Source organism: Musca autumnalis, unplaced genomic scaffold, assembly GCF_047663935.1.
Source record: "Musca autumnalis isolate F117 unplaced genomic scaffold, ASM4766393v1 scaffold_5, whole genome shotgun sequence".
Lineage (NCBI taxonomy): Eukaryota > Metazoa > Arthropoda > Insecta > Diptera > Muscidae > Musca > Musca autumnalis.
Genome location: NW_027412088.1, coordinates 38,296,862 through 38,302,861, shown reverse-complemented (window position 1 = coordinate 38,302,861; position 6,000 = coordinate 38,296,862).

Genomic DNA, 6,000 nt, shown 5'->3' with positions numbered 1-6,000 from the left:
TTGGCAGTTTTTTCGCTGTGGCTGTTTTGTCTTTTGATGTCGTCCTCATGACTGCAGTTTGAATGCATCTTTGGGTGGCTGGTGTGACGTTGAAAACAGCAGCCAGACACAATGCCACAACAAAGCTGCACAGAAATGCCGCGACATTGTCTCTCCAATGATTTCGGTGGCGGCTCTGTTCTTTTTCTTTTTGGGGCTGCAACGGCTGACAATGAATGCCACTGCATGTTGGCTGTTTATTCATTTTGTTTAACATTAATTTAGTGGGTTTATATTTTGGTAGTCATTGCCAGAAATTCCAACATTTAAAATTTCAAACAGTAGTGTTAGTGCTGCTGCTGCTGCTATTGCAATAATCTGTTCGGTAGCAACAAAAAAAAAGTAAAGTGGCATATCCAACAACTATTTTACACCAGATTTGTTGTAATGTTTCAAAGAGTTCTTATTTTTTCACATTTTACTTCCCTCGGCAACGCGACATTCCGCTAGGTGTTTTTTTTGTTTTTTCGTCTGTCTTTTTTAAGGATGTTGAGCACTTTTAATGGACGACATTAATTGTCACGTTGTAGGTGTGTGAAAAACATTTAAAATTGTCTCTGTTATTTAGTAAATTTACAAATCAACACGAAGTGACTTAAAATTTATTAAAACTATTCCCCTGTTTCGTGCGATCTGGGCGTAAAGTGGGGAAACCGAAAAAAAACACATGATTTACATTGTACGGCAAACGAAATTGTCGTGTATGTATGTAGGCGTCATTTAAGTTGTAGATTTAATAAAATGAGATTGCAAAACTGAAATTGTTGCCAAAATATCATGCCAGGTGTTGAAAAATATTTTCGATATTTACGTGATTTAAAGTTGAGCATAAATTACACATTTTTCATGATGTAGTACAATGTGTCTTTTTTAGGAAGATTTGTTCGTTACCTTTGGATTAAGGTATACATAAGGTAGTCACAATATATACGATGTTTGGAGATCATAGGTATTTATTTTCATTACAAATGGTGGTTATATTTAAGGTCCTATATTGTTTTTAAATTACAGTCATTTCTTATTACAATAATACATCGATTTGCGTTAACAAACAAATAATAGATTTAGTTTTAATTTGCGTTATAAAAATTATAATTTTGTATCTGGCGAAGATGACATTTATGAGTTCTTAACGTCACAATATTGAACAAGTAAGAAAAGCATTAAGTTCGGGCAGGCCGAACTTTGTATTCACTCCACCACGAACTGTATTGAAGTGAATTAGTTAAATTTCGTTTTATTGCAGGAGTAGTCCATATATCTCAACTGACAATACTTTCTTCAAAACAGCTCATATGGGGCGACATTTTTGTTCTTTCCAAACCATGGACCAATATTTACAATTTTCCGAATTGAGCGAAATACATAAAATTGGGCAATACCGACTAGATCTAAACCTAGATATTTAGGATTTGGATAGTTAACAACATCGGGAGCACCGTTCTACGGAGGCTGTATAAAACTTTGACCTTTACCGATAACTTTCTGGAGGAAAGTTTCGTAACTCCAGCGTAGACTAAATACCACATTTCAGTTATTACCGTTGAATAATGTTGATAAAACATTCAAAATACCGAAAATCGGGAGGGATCTATCTATGGGGGCTATATAAACACTTGGGACAATACCGGAAAATTGCAGGTGGAAAGTTTTATACCACCAACGGACCATTAAATATCATCCATTTCGATGGGATATTGATGACATAACCTACAAAATACCGACAATCGGGAAGTACGTCCTAAGGACGTTGACATATACCGACCAATTTCAGGTGGAAAGTTTTATACCCTCAACGAAGACTATGTACCAAATTTTAGTCATTTCTGTGTTACAATGAGGCTCAACCCTTCAAAATACCGAAAATTGGGATGTACCTTTCCATTGGTGTACATCAAAACGTGGATCAATAACGACAACTTTCTGGGAGAAAGTATTGCATCCCAAAGGAGGACGAAATATCACATTTCAGCCATTTTGGTAGAATAATATAGCTAAAATCTTTAAAAATACCGAAATTGGGAGATATCGTCCTATAAGGGCTATATGAAGATGTGGACCTATACCGACAAATTTCTTTCCATTGGTGTACATCAAAACGTGGATCAATAACGACAACGTTCTGGGAGAAAGTATTGCATCCCAAAGGAGGACGAAATATCACATTTCAGCCATTTTGGTAGAATTATATAGCTAAAATCTTTAAAAATACCGAAATTGGGAGATATCGTCCTATAAGGGCTATATGAAGATGTGGACCTATACCGACAAATTTCTGCTGGAAAGTTGTATACCCCTAACGAAGACTAAATGTAAAATTTCAGCCATTTCGGTGAAATATTGAGGCCACAGCCTTCAAAATACCGAAAATAGGGAATTACCATTCTATAGGGGCTATACTAAGGCGTGGACCTGTACCGACAAGCTTCGGGGGGAATGTTTTATACCATATACAAAACACCGAAAGTTGGGAGGTAAGTTATTTCGGGGCTATTTAAAAGGGTGGATATATACCAACAAATTTCATATGAAACGTTTGGTAACCCAAATGAAAACATAATACCAAATTTCAGCCATTTCGGATTATGTGGCCACTACCTAAAAAATAAGGAAAATCGGGAGGAACCGATTTATGGGGGCTATATGAAGGCGTGGACCTATACCTACAAATTTCTGGGGGAAAGTTTTATACCCCTAAATACCAAATTTTATCCATTTCGGTGTGATAATGAGGCTTAAACCATCAAAATACCGAAAATCGGGTGATATCGTCCTATAGGGGTATATCAAAACGTGGACCTACATAAACATTTTATGGTAGAAATGCTTCTTAGCATCTGGAACACAAAAAATACAAAGTTACAACCAATTCTGTGGTCAAATGAGACTAATACGTTCAAAATATCTTAAAGTGACGCGTTATATGGGGGCTATACCAAAACGTGCACCTATATAAACAAACTTTGGCGGAAATGTTTTAGCCTCTGGAAACACTAAATACCAAATTACAACCAATTCGTTGGTAAAATGGGACAAATATCTTAAAACTTCCTTAAAACGACGACGCGCCACGAGTCACTTTGTATAGGGGCTATACGAAAACCTGGACCTACATAGCCCGCATTCAATATCAAAAGTCCTACGTACATATAATATATTCTACCAAAATTTCATCGACCTACTTCAATCCGTTCGGATGCTACAGTGATTTCCACAGACGGACAGACAATGCTACATCGATGTAGAATTGCACGCTGATCAAGAATACATATAGTTTGTGGGGTCTACAATGATTATTTCGAGTAGTTACAAACGGAATGACAAACCTAATATACCCCCCATCTTATGGTGGAGGGTATAAAAATTAACAAAAATTATGTATTTTCCATTGCCTCGGAACATGCATTAGAGGAAGAATATTTGTGGACAACGATCTAAATGAAAATCGCAGCGGCAATTCCAAAAGTGCTACAGAAGTTGCTATTAATGGTTGTAAAGAAATATATTTACGAACAAATTAATTCAACCAAAAATATATATTAAAATTCTATGAATCATTTGCGTGACGATAAGAAAGAAATAATTTTTCAGTAATGAATTTACAATATTCTTAGGGCCATTATTATACATATCGACACCTCCAAATAATAGTATGCTAAGTCTAAAAAGTGAGTTTTGCAGGAGAAGCTCTCAAAGTGTGGGAATTTTTTTGAACTTCAGTACTATGCTAAGTCAATATTTGTTTATAACTTCTGTTCGGATTGACCGACCATTACCAAAATTTGACAGAATTTAAGTTAAAGGACGTTCGACACCTCCAAATAATATTTTGCTAATTCTGAACAGTGAATTTTGTAGGACAAGCTCTAAAAATTTGGAAATTTCTTTGACCTTCAGTACTATGCTAAGTAAATATTTGTTTATAACTTGTGTTCGGATTATCCGATTATTACCAAAATTTGACAGAATTTAAGTTAAAGGATGTTAAATATAAAAATGTAAAAAACTTGAAAACATGCTAAGTCGACTTAGCATACTATTGTTTGGAGGCGTCGATATGTTTTCTTTTACTATTGTATGGATTTGAAAACAGAAAATAATTCAATTTTGAGGCATTAGAAATATAAATTTCGTATTAAAAGTTAATGTCTAGAAGGTCCTCTTTGAAATGTACCCCCTTACTTACTTACTTAGCCGACCCATTGCAGAACATTTGTTCCATAAGCCGAACTAAGACCAGATCTCCAATTCTCTCTATTTGTTGCCTCGCTTTTTAGAATACCGCCTTGTCATATCTTCTTCCACTTGTTTGCTCCATCGAAGCCTTGGCCTGCCAGTCCAGCGTGCAACACCATTTGGGCGTGTTTGTACGCCTTTTTAGCGGGTTCATCATCGCTCAACGCAATCGTTGCAACTCGATGCGTTAATCTATCGTGTGTCGTTGTATAGCAGATACAGCTCTTGGTCCGTAGATCTTTCGAATAATTTTTCTCTCAAACACACCAAGCACTGCCTTGTCTGCTTGCGCAGGTACCTAGGCTTTGGAACCATACTTCTGCACGGGTAGTATCAGTGTTTTGTAAAGCGTTATGTTTGTTTGACGAGATGTGGCTTTATTCCTAAACTGCTTAATAAAGCCAAAGTAGCATATGTTTGCCAATATAATTCTTCTTTTTATTTCACAACTGATGTTGTTTGTACTGTTTACAAAGACAAAGTAGTTTAATACCTCAAAATTATAGGAACCAACGTCAACAGTTGGTCTGATCTCTAAAGACGTATTGCCCGTCAATACCATCAACTTGGTCTTCTCGCCGTTTACCGCCAGACCCACATTAGCAGATTCCCTTACGACTTTTGCAAAGGCATCATTTACTTCATTTACCGATCGACCCATGATGTCAATGTCATCGGCATAAGTAAGTAACATATGGCTGTTTGTATATATTGTGCCACTTCTTTTGACCATCGCATCTCGCATAACCTTTTCCAGCAGAATGTTGAATAAGAAACACGAGAGGTCGTCTCCTTGGTTGAAACCTCTTTTGGTACTAAATTCTTCGAATGGGTGCTTTCCTATTTCAACTGAGGATCGAGTATCAGTTAATGTCATTCTACAAAGCCGAATGAGCTTTGCGAGGATAACAAATTCAGATATGGCTTGGAATACCATTAAACCTATGGGACTGTCGAAGGCTGTTATATAATCGACAAAAAGTGGTAGGTGTCGATCTGCATCTCTTAGGTCTCATCAAGGATTTGTCGCAGTGTAAATTTCTTGTCCATGGAGGTTTTGACAGGTCTAAAGCAATGCCGTTCTTTGGTATTGTTGAAGTTACGAAGTTTTCACACAAGCACGACCCGATGGCAACGAAAGCGCACACAAAAGAGAGCAAATGCTTTGATTTGTTTTTGTTTTGCAGCATGCGTGCGTACAACCTTACTAACACACTGTGCCCTCTTCTTGGGCGGCCGTGTTCTAAAGCCGCATTGATATGGCCCAATTCTTTCGTTGGCCATAGGCTTTAGTCGTTCGTACAATATCCCTGACAATATATTGTAGAAAATAGGTTATACCACTGATTCCTTGGTGGAGGTCTCTGGTATCCATGTATGGATTTTGCGACTGTTTGCATGGAGTGGGCAATATTTTGCCATTGTGCTGATATCTTGTCGGGACTAGGAGTGCTTTCATTAAGCAATTTGGCCAGTTTAGTGGAATATGCTGTGGCTATCGGTTGTGTTTGCAGCTTACCAATGTCCAACTTCCGCTTAGACGGGTATGTACCTTTCCTGCAACAAGGTAGTGGGTGAGTCTATGTTTGCTCATCGGGATGATCGCACATCCAACACCCTCGATGAATGTCTTTTATCTATCACAACGTATCACAATTTGATTTATTGTTCTTTGATCTGGAGAGAACCAGGTGCCCTTACAGATATTGAGATGTTTCACTATGG